The following is a 19,258-nucleotide window of genomic DNA, read 5'->3' on the forward strand; positions in this document are numbered from 1 at the left end:
TTTCAACCACTGCGCCACCAGGGAAGCCCGAATAGAACTTTTAAAAATAAGAAGAGCATCAGTGAACTGTGGGGCAACTTCAAGTGAAGATGGACCAGCTTGCCTTGAGCTTTCACTCTTCCAACCCTCCCCTTTCAGAACCTCAAAGCCGGAGGATTACAACCAAGGGTGGTTTTGTCTTCCCACTGGTGCTTCGACTGAAAGGGTTTTTAAGGGGTATGAGTGTGTGTGTGTGTGTGCACGTGTGTGTGTTACATTTTTTAAATGTTTCATTTAAAGTGAAATACACCTATAGATAATTACACATATCATGAGTGTCCAGCTCACTTATCAAAAATATTTATAAAAACTTTTTATTTTGGAATAATGTTAGATTTGCAGAAAAGTTTCCTGTACTCCCTTCACCCAGTTTCTACTCATGTTAATGTCTTGCATAACTGCAGTACAATTAACATGGGTACATCACTATTAACAAAACTACATTCAGATTTTGCCAGGCTTTTTCCATTATTGTCCTTATTCTTTTCCAAGATCCAATCCAAGATACTATGTTGCATCTTGTCCTGAAAGGTTTAAAGTTGAAACCCTGAACCAAAGGGTTGCCTTACGAGGAGTTAGCAATCAGGAGTGATCAATAGTGGACCTGTGGTTACACTATCCACTACCTACACTTTATATTCACAGGGACAGATGGAGACTAGAACTCTTTGTTGGAAATCCCCCAATAGACATTACCAGAGTAGCATGAGTTCACTGGGGAAAAAAAATAGACATCTGAAAAAAAGACTATAAAACAAAATTACAATAAAAATGGCAAATGGAACACTGTGGACTATATGAAACAGAAGAATAGACCAAAAATTTAAAATAAACATAATAAATATTTGGATAATGAGACAGGACAACAAATTATTTTAAAACCAAGTGGAAATATTCACATTAGATCAGACAGATGCAGATAAATGATAGGACAGATTTAGCTGAAGAATATATTAGTGAACTGAAAGATTAAAATGAGGAATTCTTCCAGATGTCAACAGAAAAAAAAAATTTTTTTAAAGAAACACAAAAGAAAAAAATTCTAAGAAATAAAGAGATTAGATGTAAAATTTTCAACATCCAAATAGGAGTTCTAACGAGTGAGGAAAACAAAAACAAAAAGGTGAAAATATTTGAACAAATAAATGGACATTAATTTTCTAGAATCAAGGAAAGATGAAGGATGTCACATTGAAAGTAGACAGAGAATGAAAACCCATACTTAGATTGTAGTAATATTTTTTTTAATTGTCCCAAAGACAAAGGTAAAATTTGAAAAGACTTCCAAGGGTAGAGAATACCTACCTAGACAAAGCAGAGAAATACCTAGAGAAAGAGTAGACTATCTACAGAGAAGCATTAGTCTTTGCAGAAGAAGTGTTGGATACAAGATGAAAGTAATTTTTTTTAATTGAAAGAAAATAATCTGGAAGGTAGAACTTTATATCCAAAAATTGGCATTAACATATGAAGGGCAGTAAAAAACATTCTCAGGCATACAAGGTACCAAAAGGGTTACCACACATTGAAAATAATTTTGGAAAAAGTACTCAAAATTTTAGACACATAAATCTAGGAAGGTAATAAAAAAAATCTAGCATGACTGAAAAAGGAAACAAAATCATTTTCATATAATGATGGCATAGGAAGGGGGTGGGGAAGAAACTGAAGGATATGAGAGCAGACTAGAGTATTTGTCTTTTTAGGGGAAAGACATAAATACTGACAAGTTTAACAGATTAATAGGGGAAAGTTTTTAAATATATATTAGTCTTAAGTTTAAAGCAATCATCAGATGCACAAAATAGAGTATAACTTTTATTTTTTTTTATTTTTTATTTTTTTACCCTTCCCCCTCCCCATAGCCTCAAGTCCATTCTCTAGTAAGTCTGTGTCTTTATTCCTGTTTCACCCCTAGGTTTTTCATTACATTTTTTTTTCCTTAAATTCCATATATATGTGTTAGCATACGGTATTTGTCTCTCTCTTTCTGACTTACTTTACTCTGTATGACAGACTCTAGATCTATCCACCTCATTACAAATAGCTCAATTTCGTTTCTGTTTATGGCTGAATAATATTCCATTGTATATATGTGCCACATCTTCTTTATCCATTCATCTGATGATGGACACTTAAGTTGTTTCCATCTCTGGGCTATTGTAAATAGAGCTGCAATGAACATTTTGGTACATGACTCTTTTTGAATTATGGTTTTCTCAGGGTATATGCCCAGTAGTGGGATTGCTGGGTCATATGGTAGTTCTATTTTTAGTTTTTTAAGGAACCTCCATACTGTTCTCCACAGTGGCTGTATCAATTTACATTCCCACCAACAGTGTAAGAGGGTTCCCTTTTCTCCACACCCTCTCCAGCATTTATTGTTTCTAGATTTTTTGATGATGGCCATTCTGACTGGTGTGAGATGATATCTAATTGTAGTTTTGATTTGCATTTCTCTAATGATTAGTGATGTTGAGCATTCTTTCATGTGTTTGTTGGCACTCTGTATATCTTCTTTGGAGAAATGTCTATTTAGGTCTTCTGCCCATTTTTGGATTGGGTTGTTTGTTTTTTTGTTATTAAGCTGCATGAGCTGCTTGTAAATTTTGGAGATTAATCCTTTGTCGGTTGCTTCATTTGCAAATATTTTCTCCCATTCTGAGGGTTGTCTTTGGTCTTCTTTATGGTTTCCTTTGCTGCGCAAAAGCTTTTAAGTTTCATTAGTTCCCATTTGTTTACTTTTGTTTTTATTTCCATTTCTCTAGGAGGTGGGTCAAAAAGGACCTTGCTGTGATTTATGTCATAGAGTGTCCTGCCTATGTTTTCCTCTAAGAGTTTTATAGTGTCTGGCCTTACATTTAGGTCTTTAATCCATTTTGAGCTTATTTTTGTGTATGGTGTTAGGGAGTGATCTAATCTCATACTTTTACATGTAGGTGTCCAGTTTTGCCAGCACCACTTATTGAAGAGGCTGTCCTTTCTCCACTGTACATTCCTGCCTCCTTTGTCAAAGATAAGGTGACCATATGTGCGTGGGTTTATCTCTGGGCTTTCTATCCTGTTCCATTGATCTATATTTCTGTCTTTGTGCCAGTACCATACTGTCTTGATTACTGTAGCTTTGTAGTATAGTCTGAAGTCAGGAAGCCTGATTCCTCCAGCTCCGTTTTTCGTTCTCAAGATTGCTTAGGCTGTTCAGGGTCTTTTGTGTTTCCATACAAGTTGTGAATTTTTTTGTTCTAGTTCTGTGAAAAATGCCAGTGGTAGTTTGATAGGGATTGCATTGAATCTGTAGATTGCTTTGGGTAGTAGAGTCATTGTCACAATGTTGATTCTTCCAATCCAAGAACATGGTATATCTCTCCATCTATTTGTATCATCTTTAATTTCTTTCATCAGTGTCTTATCATTTTCTGCATACAGGTCTTTTGTCTCCTTAGGTAGGTTTATTCCTAGATATTTTATTCTTTTTGTTGCAATGGTAAATGGGAGTGTTTTCTTGATTTCACTTTCAGATTTTTCATCCTTAGTGTATAGGAATGCCAGAGATTTCTGTGCATTAATTTTGTATCCTGCTACTTTACCAAATTCATTGATTAGCTCTAGTAGTTTTCTGGTAGCATCTTTAGGATTCTCTATGTATAGTATCATGTCATCTGCAAAGAGTGACAGCTTTACTTCTTCTTTTCAGATTTGGATTCCTTTTATTTCCTTTTCTTCTCTGATTGCTGTGGCTAAAACTTCCAAAACTATGTTGAATAAGAGTGGTGAGAGTGGGCAACCTTGTCTTGTTCCTGATCTTAGTGGAAATGCTTTCAGTTTTTTCACCATTGAGGACGATGTTGGCTGCGGGTTTGTCATATATGGCCTTCATTATGTTGAGGAAAGTTCCCTCTATGCCTACTTTCTGCAGGGTTTTTATCATAAATGGGTGTTGAATTTTTTCAAAAGCTTTCTCTGCATCTGTTGAGATAATCATATGGTTTTTCTCCTTCAATTTGTTAGTATGGTGTATCACGTTGATTGATTTGCGTATATTGAAGAATCCTTGCATTCCTGGAATAAACCCCACTTGATCATGGTGTATGATCCGTTTAATGTGCTGTTGGATTCTGTTTGCTAGTATTTTGTTGAGGATTTTTGCATCTATGTTCATCAGTGATATTGGCCTGTAGTTTTCTTTCTTTGTGACATCCTTGTCTGGTTTTGGTATCAGGGTGATGGTGGCCTCGTAGAATGAGTTGGGGAGTGTTCCTCCCTCTGCTATATTTTGGAAGAGTTTGAGAAGGATAGGTGATAGCTCTTCTCTAAATGTTTGATAGAATTCGCCTGTGAAGCCATCTGGTCCTGGGCTTTTGTTTGTTGGAAGATTTTTAATCACAGTTTCAATTTCAGTGCTTGTGATTGGTCTGTTCACATTTTCTAGTTCTTCCTGATTCAGTCTTGGCAGGTTGTGCCTTTCTAAGAATTTGTCCATTTCTTCCAGGTTGTCCATTTTATTGGCATACAGTTGCTTGTAGTAATCTCTCATGATCTTTTGTATTTCTGCAGTGTCAGTTGTTACTTCTCCTTTTTCATTTCTAATTCTATTGATTTGAGTCTTCTCCCTTTTTTTCTTGATGAGTCTGGCTAGTGGTTAATCAATTTTGTTTATCCTTTCAAAGAACCAGCTTTTAGTTTTATTGATCTTTGCTATCATTTCCTTCATTTCTTTTTCATTTATTTCTGATCTGATTTTTATGATTTCTTTCCTTCTGCTAACTTTGGGGTTTTTTTGTTCTTCTTTCTCTAATTGCTTTAGGTGCAAGGTTAGGTTGTTTATTCGAGATGTTTCCTGTTTCTTAAGGTAGGATTGTATTGCTATAAACTTCCCTCTTAGAACTGCTTTTGCTGCATCCCATAGATTCTGAGTCGTCGTGTCTCCATTGTCATTTGTTTCTAGGTATTTTTTGATTTCCTCTTTGATTTCTTCAGTGATCACTTCGTTATTAAGTAGTGTATTGTTTAGCCTCCACGTGTTTGTATTTTTTACAGATCTTTTCCTGTAATTGATATCTAGTCTCATAGCGTTGTGGTCGGAAAAGATACTTGATACAATTTCAATTTTCTTAAATTTACCAAGGCTTGATTTGTGACCCAAGATATGATCTATCCTGGAGAATGTTCCATGAGAACTTGAGAAAAATGTGTATTCTGTTGTTTTTGGATGGAATGTCCTATAAATATCAAAAAACTCCATCTCGTTTAATGTATCATTTAAAGCTTGTGTTTCCTTATTTACTTTCATTTTGTATGATCTGTCCATGGGTGAAAGTGGGGTGTTAAAGTCGCCTACTATGAATGTGTTACTGTCGATTTCCCCTTTGATGGCTGTCAGTGTTTGCCTTATGTATTGAGGTGCTCCTATGTTGGGTGCATAAATATTTACAATTGTTATATCTTCTTCTTGGATCGATCCCTTGATCATTATGTAGTGTCCTTCTTTGTCTCTTCTAATAGTCTTTGTTTTACAGTCTATTTTGTCTGATATGAGAATTGCTACTCCAGCTTTCTTTTGGTTTCCATTTGCATGAAATACCTTTTTCCATCCCCTTACTTTCAGTCTGTATGTGTCTCTAGGTCTGAAGTGGGTCTCTTGTAGACAGCAAATATATGTGTCTTGTTTTTGTATCCATTCAGCCAATCTGTGTCTTTTGGTGGGAGCATTTAGTCCATTTACATTTAAGGTAATTATCGATATGTGTGTTCCCATTCCCATTTTCTTAATTGTTTTGGGATCGTTATTGTAGGTCTTTTCCTTCTTTTGTGTTTCTTGCCTAGAGGAGATCCTTTAGCAGTTGTTGTAGAGCTGGTTTGGTGGTGCTGAACTCTCTCAGCTTTTGCTTGTCTGTAAAGGTTTTAATTTCTCCATCAAATCTGAATGAGATCCTTGCTGGGTAGAGTAATCTTGGTTGCAGGTTTTTCTCCTTCAACACTTTCAATATGTCCTGCCACTCCCTTCTGACTTGCAGAGTTTCTGCTGAAAGATCAGCTGTTCACCTTATGGGGATTCCCTTGTGTGTTATTTGTTGTTTGTCCCTAGCTGCTTTTAATATTTTTTCTTTGTATTTAATTTTTGACAGTTTGATTAATATGTGTCTTGGCGTATTTCTCCTTGGATTTATCCTGTATGGGACTCTCTGTGCTTCCTGGACTTGATTAACTATTTCCTTTCCCATATTAGGGAAGTTTTCAACTATAATCTCTTCAAATATTTTCTCAGTCCCTTTCTTTTTCTCTTCTTCTTCTGGAACCCCTATAATTCGAATGTTGGTGCGTTTAATGTTGTCCCAGAGGTCTCTGAGACTGTCCTCAGTTCTTTTCATTCTTTTTTCTTTATTCTGCTCTGCAGTAGTTATTTCCACTATTTTATCTTCCAGGTCACTAATCCGTTCTTCTGCCTCAGTTATTCTGCTATTGATCCCATCTAGAGTATTTTTCATTTCATTTATTGTGTTGTTCATCATTGTTTGTTTCATCTTTAGTTCTTCTAGGTCCTTGTTAACTGATTCTTGCATTTTGTCTATTCTATTTCCAAGATTTTGGATCATCTTTACTATCATTATTCTGATTCTTTTTCAGGTAGACTGCCTATTTCCTCTTCATTTGTTAGGTCTGGTGGGTTTTTATCTTGCTCCTTCATCTGCTGTGTGTTTTTCTGTCTTTTCATTTTGCTTATCTTACTGTGTTTGGGGTCTCTTTTTTGCAGGCTGAAGGTTCGTAGTTCCTGTTGTTTTTTGTGTCTGTCCCCAGTGGGTAAGGTTGGTTCAGTGGGTTGTGTAGGCTTCCTGGTAGAGGGTACTAGTGCCTGTGTTCTGGTGGATGAGGCTGGATCTTATCTTTCTGGTGGGCAGGTCCACGTCTGGTGGTGTGTTTGGGGGTGTCTTTAGACTTATTATGATTTTGGGCAGCCTCTCTGTTAATGGGTGGAGTTGTGTTCCTGTCTTGCTAGTTGTTTGGCATAGGATGTCCAGCACTGTAGCTTGCTGGTCCTTGAATGAAGCTGGGTGCTGGCCTTGAGATGGAGATCTCTCGGAGATTTTTGCTGTTTGATATTATGTGCAGCTGGGAGGCCTCTTGTGGATCAGTGTCCTGAAGTTGGCTCTCCCACCTCAGAGGCACAGCACTGACTCCTGGCTGCAGCACCAAGAGCCTTTCATCCACAGGGCTCCTTAATTTGGGATGATTCGTTGTCTATTTATGTATTCCACAGATGCAGGTACATCAAGTTGATTGTGGAGCTTTAATCCGCTGCTCCTGAGGCTGCTGGGAGAGATTTCCCTTTCTCTTCTTTGTTCTCACAGCTCCCAGGGGCTCAGCTTTGGATTTGGCCCCGCCTGTGCGTGTAGGTCGCCGGAGGGCGTCTGTGCTTTGCTCAGACAGGACAGGGTTAAAGGAGCCGCTGATTCGTAGGCTCTGGCTCACTCAGGCCGGGGGGGTAGGGAGGGTCACGGAGTGTGGGGCGGGCCTGCGGCGGCAGAGGCCGGCGTGACATTGCTAGCCTGAGGCGCGCCGTGCGTTCTCCCGGGGGAGTTGTCCCTGGATCCCGGGACCCTGGCAGTGGCGGGCTGCACAGGCTCCCCGGAAGGGGGTGTGGATAGTGACCTGTGTTCGCACACAGGCTTCTTGGTGGCGGCAGCAGCGGCCTTAGCGTCTCATGTCTGTCTCTGGGCTCCGCACTTTTAGCCGCGGCTCGCGCCCGTCTCTGGAGCTCTCTTAAGCAGCGTTCTTAATACCCTCTCCTCGTGCACCAGGAAACAAAGAGGGACGTAAAAGTCTCTTGCCTCTTCGGCAGGTCCAGACCCCTCCCCGGACTCCCTCCCGGCTAGCCGCGGTGCACTAACGCCCTGCAGGCTGTGTTCACGCTGCCAACCCCAGTCCTCTCCCTGCGCTCCGACAGAAGCCGGAGCCTCAGCTCCCAGCCCCGCCCGCCCCGGCAGGCGAGCAGACAAGCCTCTCAGCTGGTGAGTGCCGGTCGGCCCGATCCTCTGCGCTGGAATCTCTCCGCTTTGCCCTCCGCACCCCTGTTGCTGTGCTCTCCTCCGCGGCTCCCAAGCTCCCCCACTCCGCCACCCGCAGTCTCCGCCACCCGCAGTCTCCGCCTCCGAAGCTCCCCCACTCTGCCACCCGAAGTCTCCGCCCGCGAAGGGGCTTCCTAGTGTGTGGACACTTTTCGTCCTTCACAGCTCTCTCCCGCTGGTGCAGGACCCGTCCTTATCCTTTTGTCTCTGTTTATTTTTTTATTTTGCCCTAACCTGGTACGTGGGGGGTTCCTTGCCTTTTGGGAGGTCTGAGGTCTTCTGCCAGCGTTCAGTAGGTGCTCCATAGGAGTTGTTCCACGCGTAGATGTGTTTCTGGTGTATCTGTCTAGAGTATAACTTTTAAACCAGCAGAAGAAAATTCAATACACCCAGTGATAAGAATAAAAAGAAATAAGACATATAAATGGAAAATATGAAAAAAGATGGCAACTAAGTTTAAATATATAAAATAAATATAAATGGGCTAACTGTCCCAATTAGAAGAGAAAAAGAGTCAGACTGGGCTTTAAAAAAATAAAATCCAACAATATGTTATCTACAAAAGACAATGGTACAAAAAGTTGAAAATAGAAGAATGAAACCCTCCACAGTAATAAATTTGAAAACCTACATGAAACTGATAAATTGTAAAATATAGAAAATGCAATATTGATATAAAAAGAACTTGAATAGACCAAAGAATGTTACAGAAATGGAAACGGTAGCCAAAGACTTTCTACTTTTCTCCCAAATACACCAGGCATATTGTATATGTACTATCTTATTTGTCTATTGTCTGAGTCTCCATCTTTGAATGTAAGCCTCATGAAGGCATGGAATTGTTTGTTCATTGCTATATCCCCAGTGCTTTAGAATAACGTTGAGAATGTAGACACCCAGTAAATAGTCACTGAATGGAAGGATGGATGGATGAGTAAATGGTTGGATGAAGTGAGTTGAAAATTCAACTCTTAAACTCTTCATCTATACTGAGAATAGAAAAGCTCTGAGATTCAAGGAGATAGAGGATAGGTACTGGGGATTGATTAGGGGAGCACAGCCTAATCAGCCATAGACAATATATAAATGAATTGCATGGCTGTGTTCCAATCAAACTTTATTTACAAAAACAAAAAGCTGCTGCATTTGGCTCACAGGCCATAGTTTGTCTGCCCCAATGTAAAGTACCATATTTGCCATTACTAACTTGAGAAGAAATGGAAAACCCAATTGTTTTTATAACAAAATAAGAACTTGAATTAATAGATTTTCAATTTTCCCACAAAGAAATTATAGGTTACAGATGGCTCTCCAGGTGGATCCTCTAAACTTTCATATAACAGATAATTCCGATTATATATAAATTCTTCCAGACAGTAAATAAAGATGAAACTCCTCAACTTATTTTATGAAGCCAATATAGTCTAGATAACAAACCAGACAGGGGGGAAATATATACAGGCCCCCCACTTCAAACATGTACCCAAATACAAGAATTTTTTAAATACATACATAGATAGACAGCTGGATAGCAAACTTAATTGAGCAATGTATAAAAAGAAATACATCATGATCAAATAGAGGACGGTCCTCTATCTTATCTTTTCCTTAAAAATACAGAATACTTTAACATTAGGAAATCTACTGATGTAATTTACTAAACTGGGAAATTAGAAGGAGAAAATTATATAATCATGTCAATAGGTTCAGAAAAAGAAACATAATGAAGTCAGTCATGAATGGACTTTGGGAAAAAACACCTTGGGCAAAATAGTACTAGGAGGTAGGTTCCTTAACCTGGTAAAAAGGTAACTACCAAAAACCTACCACAAGCATCATACCTAAAAATGCAAACCTTAAAATCTCTTTTAAACCAGAAGAACAAGAAAATAATCCCCACTTGAACTCCTAGCCAACATTATACTAAAAATAGAAATAAGATTTAGGAATAGAAAGTAAGAAACAAAACTGTCATTATTCCAGGTGAGTTTATTATCTTCAAAGAAAATCCAATATACAAAGCATTAGGACTATTAAGAGTAATATCATATATCATTATAAAAATGTCATACAACAAAATACTATCAGATAAAATGAATGAACTAGATCTACATTATTAATATCAATAAATCTCACTGTTAGGTGAAAATCAAAAGCCAGTTGAGGACTTCCCTGGTGGCGCAGTGGTTGAGAGTCCGCCCGCCGATACAGGGGACACGGGTTCGTGTCCCGGTCCAGGAAGATCCCACATGCCGCGGAGCGGCTAGGCCCGTGAGCCATGGCCGCTGAGCCTGCGTGTGTGGAGCCTGTGCTCCGCAACGGGAGAGGCCACAACAGTGAGAAGCCCACGTACCGAAAAAAAAAAAAAGCCAGTTGAAAACGGATACAAGCAGTATGGTAATGTTACTGAATTAGACGTAAGACCCCCCACTCTTGGTGCCCTAGCTGAACCTAAGCTCTCCCTTCCCCCAACCCCTATCAGACAGGGAGTTCTTTCCCACTCAGTTTCGAGCTCCCAATAATGAAATTGAGTTTGGTGCAAGCAAAACAGGCTTTTACCCAAAGGCCAGAGAATGGAGAAGGGAAGCTCAAACTCTAGAAGCACCTTCTCCCCAAAGAGGGGAGTAAGGGAATTTTAGGGTTAGGAGGGAGAAGGTCATCAGGGCTCTAGGAAAGGGGCGAGATTTCCAGGGGCAGCCAGGTCATGCGCAGTCTGCCACGCTCCTTTGCACGTGGAACAAATTGTGCCTAGCAGAGCACAAATCCCCGCTTTGGGCGGAGATGTTAGCAAGGTAATGAAGCGAAGGTAATGCTGGGACAGCCCCCTGGTTTCATCTGCGCAGGCGTGTTCCCGTGGTCGTCAGAGCTGGTTTGGGATGGTTGACCACTGTGTACCTCTCAAAGTACAGCCCGCGAAGCATCTCTGCCAAACACCAGGTACTGTTGAAACAAACACAGAGATAAATCAGGGTAAGTATCTTTCAGCTTTCAGGGGTTGGTATGGAAACGCAGAGATAAATCAAGGCAAGGAAAGCAGTGACCTTTAGCCTACTTTGCCCGCCATCTTGGACATAGCCGGTTCAGTCTGGTTTTGTTTCTGGCCTTCGTGGCTTCCTGTTGATAAAAAAAAACAACTAACCTGTATGACTGAAAAAAAGAAAACAGTTTCCGCGCCTGGAGCCTTGGCTGCATAGCGTGGGTAACAATACTGCTTATGAAATGTTTTAAGTACACAAGGCAATACTATATATTGGTGTTTACCCACGTGAAAACAAAGTAATATTGAGCACCGAGAAGCTGCGTACTAACTTGAGAGTTATCTCTGGAGAGAGAGGGAGGGCAATTGGGTTTCAATTTTATCTGTAGCTTTATTTTCTTTCTAAAAGGATCTAAGGCTAATGTTAACATTTCCTCCGTCTGGTGATGGGTACATTGGTGCTTATGACATTTTTATCTGTAACTTTCTGTAAGCTTAAAGTCTTTCCTAATTGAAATTATTTTTAATGGAAAGGAAAACGAGCCATGATCAAACCTGTCTTATCTTAGAGTCAGCTCTGGCTGCACCTGTGAGTGTAGAAAGGACACCCCGCCCACTCCGGTGTCCCCAGGACAGAGGCTTACCTCTCACCATCTGGGAGTTAAGAGTGACATGGTCCTCTGTACTCTGAGGCTTCCTGCTCGCCGCTGGCTCTGCAGGCTCCTTGGGAGGAGCCCAAGCTCCTCCCACACACAGGCTTGTGTGGGTCAGGGTCACTGTTAGTAAGGGCGGCAGTCCGTTCCGTATTGATCTCCCGTTACCCTATCCCACAGATTTGAATTCCCATTTCCCGCCTAGTGTCTCTGAGGCTCAGTTTGAAATTCTCTTCCATGAAATGGAAATCATGAGAAACTTAAGACAGTAGATTTGTTTATCCTTGGGATGAATTACAAGCACATGGGGGCAATCATCCTCTTAATCCTTTCATCTGAAGGTCAAGAAGGGTCATAATTTGAGGAGAAATCACTGTCTCCTCTGGCTCCTACAGTGGTTCAAGACTTCTACTTTTAACACTGGGTGGTATCCACCAGTTCTCAAAATACAGTGAGTTTAAGGCTGGGGCAGTGAAAATATGAGAAGAATGTGGAACACCTTTTTGTGCCAAGTAAGGATAGGCTCATGGACTTATGGGAACATGTCAAGAGGACCCAGGAGCCAGAATGAAGGGGTTCCCACTGAACAAGCACAGTCTGGTCATCGAAACCCGTGGAATAAAACAAAAACTCACTGAATAAAATAAGAAACCGTGAGACTATAGTGATATAAATTAATAAATGAGTACACAAATAGATGGAGAAGAGAGGAAAGTCTTCTTTGTAGTAGAACAACAACTACTAAATACAGATGGAATGAAAAAAAATGCTTGTGGGTAAGCTTTAAAAGCATGAAAGGCAAAGGGTAATAAGAAGGATCCAGTGAGCATGCCGATTGAAAAACAAAACGTACGCCCTGCTATCAGAGGAAAGAGATGACTACTTCCCCATCTCTGCCTCACCGAGAAAGTCCATTTTCTTATTGACTGCCCTGAGTCATCATAGTGTTTTCAGTTGTTCCCCCTCCCAATGACTAGCACCCTGCACCCCAATTGAAACAAAAACTTGGTGGATGGACTGCCACTTTGGGGAGAGAGGGCAACATGGAACTGTGGAATTCATATTACCTAGACTGAGAAATGGAAGCTGGCTTTGTGCCTTTCTTGCTGTGTGACCTTGAAAATCCCACATTCTTTATGCTCCAGTTATCTCATCTGTACAACAGGGATTCAAATTATTTCTCTACTTCACTGGGTGGTGATTAGGACCTAATTATTCACCACGTGAGAAGGTGCTTGTAAACCACCATGCCAGCAGACACTTTAGGGTATCACAGAATAAAGGGAACTTCTTAAGAAAGGGCAGGGGACGGGCAGCGTCGTCCATCTGCTGGAGACAGGCTAAGGTCCAAATTATTATTTTTTCAACTTGAATAATGCACTGAACTCTTTTTAGAAAAGTCTCAGACTGCAAGCACCGACTTCAGTGACTCTTACTATTTCTTATACACAAAGAAACGTAAAACTAGGTTTTGATGTCTTATGTTTCTATGCAATTTATAGTGAGAGCATTGTTTAGGAGCAGTGAGCTAGGACGTTCTGGATTGAAGGCCTGAGGAAAAGAGTGAAAAGGGAAGAGCAGGCTGTAGAAGGAGAGTGTCTGACCTCATCCTTGTTTTTCTTTCTCCCACGGAGAATATAACTAGGTGTATTAAGATCAGTGCAACTGCTATGGGCTGTATTAAGATCAGTGCAACTGCTATGGGCTGAAATTCATGTTTTGAAGTCCTAACCCCTAGTACCTCAGACCATGACCATATTTGGAAACAGGGCCTTGAAACAGGTAAACTGTGGCCATTGGGATGGGTCCTAATCTAATCTGACTGGGGTCTTTAAAGAGAAGATTAGGAAACAGAAGGAAAGAGGGAATACAGTGAGAAGGCAGAGGAGACAGAAACATGAGGAAACAGGGAGAAGGCAGCCCTTTGTAAGCCAGAGAGAGGCTTCAGTGGAAACCAAACCTACTGACTCCTTGATCCTGGACTTCCAACCTCCAGATCTATGAGAAAAAATACACTTCTGTTGTTTAAGCCACCCAGTCTGTGGTACTTTTTTATTAGCCTGGGCTGACTAATGAAATTACATAAAGTTCATGATTTTTTTTTTAGAAGCTGCTTTGTGCTTTGCTTCTTCAGAAAGAATACTATGTCAGGACAGAAGATATTGTTGTAAATATTTATGATTTGCATATGTGAATATTAATGGATTAACTTTCTATGGACACAGGGTGGCGGTCAGGGGACTGGCAGCAGGAGTTGGGGTGTTTCACTTGTTTCTATCCTATGGCGACTGTCTGTTGGGTACAAGGCTTGGGTGCGAACACAGGCCAAACAGTGATGATCACATTTAAAAGGTTTCTTTCTAGTGTGGGCCATGCCACGCTGCAGTATATTCATAAAATTGAATACAGCCATTAAAATGAACAAACCACAGCCACATGACACAACATGGCTAATCTCCCAAACATAACGGTAAAAAATACAAGTCACAGAAGAAGACAAACAGTATGATTTCATTCATATAAAATTCACAAACAGGTGGCTCAACTCTACCATTACTGGGACGGATACCTAGGTCATAAAACCAGAAAGGCAAGCAAGAAAGTGAGTCTCCCAAAAGTGGGGATAGTGATGACCTAGAATTGGGGGGGAAGACATGGGTGACAGGGAGGGGACACAGAAGATAACAGGGTGCTTACAGCGTTCACTTGTTGCCCACAGGGGTTTGTTTTATAATTATTCATAGAATTATGCAAATTGTTACAATTTTTTTCTTGTATAAATCACATTAAAAAAATGAGGAGAGCTGAAGCGAATATGGCTAATTAACTGTTCTGAATCCTGGTGGATCTGTGTTATGTCATTAATTATACTTCTCTGTAAGTTGTGAGGTTTGTTGGCATTTTTTTGTTTTTTTTTGTTTTCATATTATTATGCCAAGTGAATGAAGCTAAACAAAAAAGAGTACATACATTGTACATGTTTTTATGGAATTTTATATTCCATTTGTATAAAATTCAAGAAAATGCAAAGGAATCTAGAGTGGCAGAAAGCGGAGGAGTTGATTCCTGGCAGGAAGGGGGTTGACCAGGAAGGGGCAGGAGAGAGGGAGCATAGGAAACTTTTGGGGGTGACGGATGTGTTCATTATGTCGAGGGTAGTGATGGATTCATGGGTATATACTTATGTCAAAATACATAAAATTACACACTTGAAATGTGCACAGTTTATGTCAATTATATATCAATAAAGCAGGTTTTTAAGAAAAACTTCCTTGTGCCTTTTCATATGGTTCAAATAGTCTTCAATATACATATATTGCTTAAAAATGAGGGAGATATTTTTTAAATAATCAGAGAGCCCTGAGCAAAGAACTTTGATGCTGTCTCCCAGGTAGTTGTATATGTGTTTGGGTCAGACATAGGATTCAATTATGTCAATATATTTTTGTTCTGCCTTTGATAGAAAAGGGGCCTCCACTCTTCTCTCTCCCCATTTCCCTTCTCCCTTACCTCTCCCCCTCACTCTTTCTCTCCTTTTCTCTTTGGCTCTCTTGCTCTCTCTCAGAAAATCCTTTTCTTCAGCTGAGCGCACGGCTTTAGAAGACGTGACAACACTTATAATAACGATAAACGATCATTTCTGTTGCTGAATAGTGTTTTATAGTTTATAACATGCTGTCTCATATCTGTCTTTGCATTCTCACAACAATCCTTGGGTGTAGCAATAGGAAAATAAAAGGCAACTGTAACCGCTTCTGCCTTCTAAGGAGGGTGGTAAATTTCGTATCAGTGGGCAAATAAATCTCTTTGCTGCCATCCACTTTCAGAGACTGTCAGTGAAGACAGCAGATGAAAGATTCAGCCATTTCTTTTACTCCAGCTCCCTCCCTTCAGCCCTGTGATGGCCTCTTAGGTTTAATAGAATAATGAGTCATTGGGATGCAAAGATAGGTCCAGACCTGAGTTGGGGGTTGTGGCAGGCATTCTGGTTGCCTACCCAAAATTTATTCTTCTCTTCTTACTTACACAGGGCCCTGATTTTGTTGGAGGTAGCAATGTGCCAACTGAAAAATTAGATTTCCCAGGCTCCCCTCCAGAGAAGAGTGCCCATGAGAGTAACTTCTGGCCAATTGAATGAAAGAATAACTATAGTATGAGACTTCTGGGAATGCTCCCTGAAAAGGGCACTGACTCTGTTGGCAGGCCCCTTATTGGCCTTTCCTCTTCCTTTACCTGAAACATGGATGTAATGACTTGTGCTGCAGCAGTTATTTTGCAGTCCTGAGGTGATCTTGCTTGAGGACAGTAGGCTTGTGCTAAGGATGGCAAAATGGAAAGATGAGAGGAGGTTAGGACATTGATGAGATTGTGGCACTACCTTACCAGCCCTAGAATGCCTACCTCCAGACTTACATGAGAGAAAAATTGTAAATCTTATTTAAGGCATTGTTTTACAGGTCTCTGTTGCAGCAAAACGTAGTCCTGAGTGAAAGGGAATTGATGAGCTATGTTACTCTGTGCTTTGAAATGGGGGAATTTCTGGGATGAATCCTACAGAAGCGTGCTCTAAAAAGAAGGGGAAACGAGCAACATGGTGACACAAACCTCTGTTTCCTCAAGTTTCATATAAAGTCTGCTGTACGTATGTAGCTGCCGTGTGTGCAGCATGTGAGGGGAGATCAAGGAGAGGGGGTTGTGGTTCCTCTTCAATGTGGCATGAGAAGGGACAGCAGCTGTGAGCAGGCAAGTTGATCCTTCCACCAAGCTAATTCCAAATAAACAGGATCTCGGAGCTAGAGGACGAGGAAACATTAACACTTCCCTTTTATGCCAGAGAGACTGCTAAAGAAGCTTATCTCACTGCACGTGGGGTGAGTTTTGAACCAATACCATCTGAAATTTTAAAATCTAGACTTGAATCCCAGCCCTACACTTATTACTACCTGTGTGATTTGGGGAAAAAACTTTAACCTCTCTGGGCCTCAATTTTTTCATCTGTAACAGGAGGGATTGGTCAAATTAAGTTCTAAGGTCCAATCCAAACCTTCTAGGAGTCCATTTAAAATATATCATTGGGGCTTCCCTGGTGGCGCAGTGGTTAAGAATCCGCCTGCCAATGCAGGGGACACGGGTTTGAGCCCTGGTCCGGGAAGATCCCACATGCCACGGAGCAACTAAGCCCATGCACCACAACTACTGAGCCTGTACTCTAGAGCCTGCGAGCCACAACTACTGAAGCCCACACGCCTAGAGCCCGTACTCCGCAACAAGAGAAGCCACCGCAACAAGAGAAGCCACCGCAATGAGAAGCCCACGCACCGCAACGAAGAGTAGCCCCCGCTCATCCCAACTAGAGAAAGCCCGCACACAGCAACGAAGACCCAACACAGCCAAAAATAAATAAGTAAATTTATACCAAAAAAAGAAATAAAATATATCATTAAGGTAAAATTAAATCTATTAAGCACTAAATGAAAATTCAGGTTTATACAAATATGTACTTGCTAACAATGAGAATCCACCGTCTCACAAGCCACAGTTCACAGGAGAACAGGACCTCCAGCTAGATGAGCCTTGAATGCCTCCTACAGTTCCTATACTGTAACCCTTCCCTTACTTCTGGCTCCTCACACCTAGCTGCATAGGTGCATTTGCATTAGAAAATCTGCTTTAAACCTTGAAATTCATTTCCTTTAAATAAAAATGAAATAGACACAATGGGATATTTAAATACATTCTGGCACCACCCCAATAGCACAAGAATGTGCGACATGAAGCTGGTAACATCAGCAGGACCGGGAGGACTTTATTAAGCAAATCGGGTAGTTAGACACCCCAGGGCCTTCTCATCATAAATGCAGCTAAGCGGCCCCGGAGTAATGGGGATGGAGCCCTTCCTGAGCTCTAAGCTCTTTATTCTGACGTTTAATGAGCATGAATAACCGGGGATGGATGGTATTGTTTGTGAGTCCTGTGAACTCAGGAGAAGGGTGACTTCAAAGGTTCCTTTGACCCATTGTAAAGCAATTATACTCCAATAAAGATGTAAAAAAAAAAAAAAAGTTCCTTCGGGATTTTTGAGGCCTTGTCTGTAAAACGTGTCTGAATTAACTGGGTTCTACCTCATTCTCAGGACCTTATCTTCAGCTGGACTGGACCCCGCCCCTCCCAGGAACTGGGTAGGCAGAGAGTCTAGAGCCTGAATCCTTCATCTGTGAGTATGTCATTGAGTTATTTGCTGAATTATCTTCCAAATGATCATTTGTGTCCTGTTCTCTGGCAGCCTACATTATTGTAGTTGAATAGGGGACAGCTTCCTGTTCCCTGCAACTGGAAAGCAGTTTAAATACATCACACCTGTAAACAGAGCTAATTGACATCTATAGAGTAACCCAAAGAAGGCAGGGATTCCCCAGAGCAGTGTTCGCCATCCCAGGAGGTACCCAAGCAGAGTCAGAGACCAAATAGAAATGTCATAATCAAATGGCTGGGGAGATGAGAGGGCTTAAAGGACTTCAGTTTTCTTTTCAGTCCTAAAAGTTGGGGATTCTGTGACATATAGGAGCAAATGCTACTCAGTGTGAGTAATACTACTTGTTGTTTAAGGCTAATTACACACCAAGCACTGTGCTGAATTCTTTACTTCCGTTGTTTCATTTAATCCTGACATATAATAAAAGGCAGCCCTGTACCCCTTTCACATGGTACTATATCTGAATATCTGCAGACGAGGGAACTGAGGCTTGGGGCATTGGAGAAACAAGATCCCACAGCCTGTATGTGCCAGGCTGGGTCTGAGGGCCCCAGAGCCTGTGCTTTGTACCTCTGCGGGTGCTTCACCCATACAGGGCCAGAGGATGCAGCAACTAGCTCATACAGGAAGCTTACTGGGCCCCACCCGGAACCATGCATCCTTCTCTAGTCACCGTTTTTCAAGGGTCTGTGCACAAAGACAGAGGAGAGTCTGGGGTGATGGAGCTGGGAAAACAGGAGTTTGAGGCTGAAAGGTCAAAAGGCTGCTGTACTGAGACCGTGAGAAAGGTGATCAGAGGGTAGAGCACTGGAGCTTTGGTTTCCTAAGAGGGGCGTTCCAGGGAAGGGAAGTTCTAGCCGGAAGTGTTTCTGTTCCTTTGAGCCACAGCCTTAGTTCCTCTGAGAGACCTTGGCTGGGTGCAATGCTTGAGGCCAGAGGCAGCCCCTATATCCCTCCGCACCATCCCAAACCCCTCCTGGCAGGGAGCCATCATCTCTGAAAACTGAGCTGTGCCCCTGGAGCCCCTCCCCACCCCCACCCCACCCCCGCCAGGCTGTTCACGAGCCCGCCTGAGTCACCTGGGGCTCTCTGGCTACTTACCCTGAGATTAGACTCAGTAGAAGGTGGGAGAAAAATTCAAGAGACTTGGCATCCCCCCCCACCGCCCTGCCCTCCCTCTCCCTCTCTCTCTCCCTCTCTCTCTCCCTCTCTCTCCCTCCCTCCCTCCTTCCCTCTCTCCCTCTCTCCCTCTCTCCCTCTCTCCCTCTCTCCC

General features: G+C 41.5%; 1 long non-coding RNA gene across 9 annotated transcripts in view; it reads right to left on the reverse strand.

Annotated features, from left to right (window-relative positions):
* Positions 1 to 10,568: 10,568 nt before the first annotated feature.
* The window catches only part of LOC113619898 (uncharacterized), a 14,279-nt gene continuing 5,589 nt past the window's right edge, over positions 10,569 to 19,258 (reverse strand). For 2 of the 9 annotated variants that reach the window (XR_003432580.1, XR_003432578.1), the window contains exons 2-4: positions 15,966 to 16,048; positions 11,144 to 13,730; positions 10,569 to 11,042 (exon numbers count right to left, since the gene is read on the reverse strand). This is a non-coding gene — a long non-coding RNA (uncharacterized LOC113619898). Of the gene's footprint in view, positions 11,043 to 11,143; positions 13,731 to 15,965; positions 16,864 to 19,258 lie in introns of those variants that run through there. The other 7 variants (XR_003432579.1, XR_003432577.1, XR_003432576.1 and 4 more) reach the window with 7 other exon arrangements.

The sequence above is a fragment of the Aethalodelphis obliquidens genome, unplaced genomic scaffold (assembly GCF_003676395.1).
Source record: "Aethalodelphis obliquidens isolate GAN/ISIS:26980383/991018 unplaced genomic scaffold, ASM367639v1 scaffold7, whole genome shotgun sequence".
NCBI classification, from domain to species: Eukaryota; Metazoa; Chordata; class Mammalia; order Artiodactyla; family Delphinidae; genus Aethalodelphis; species Aethalodelphis obliquidens.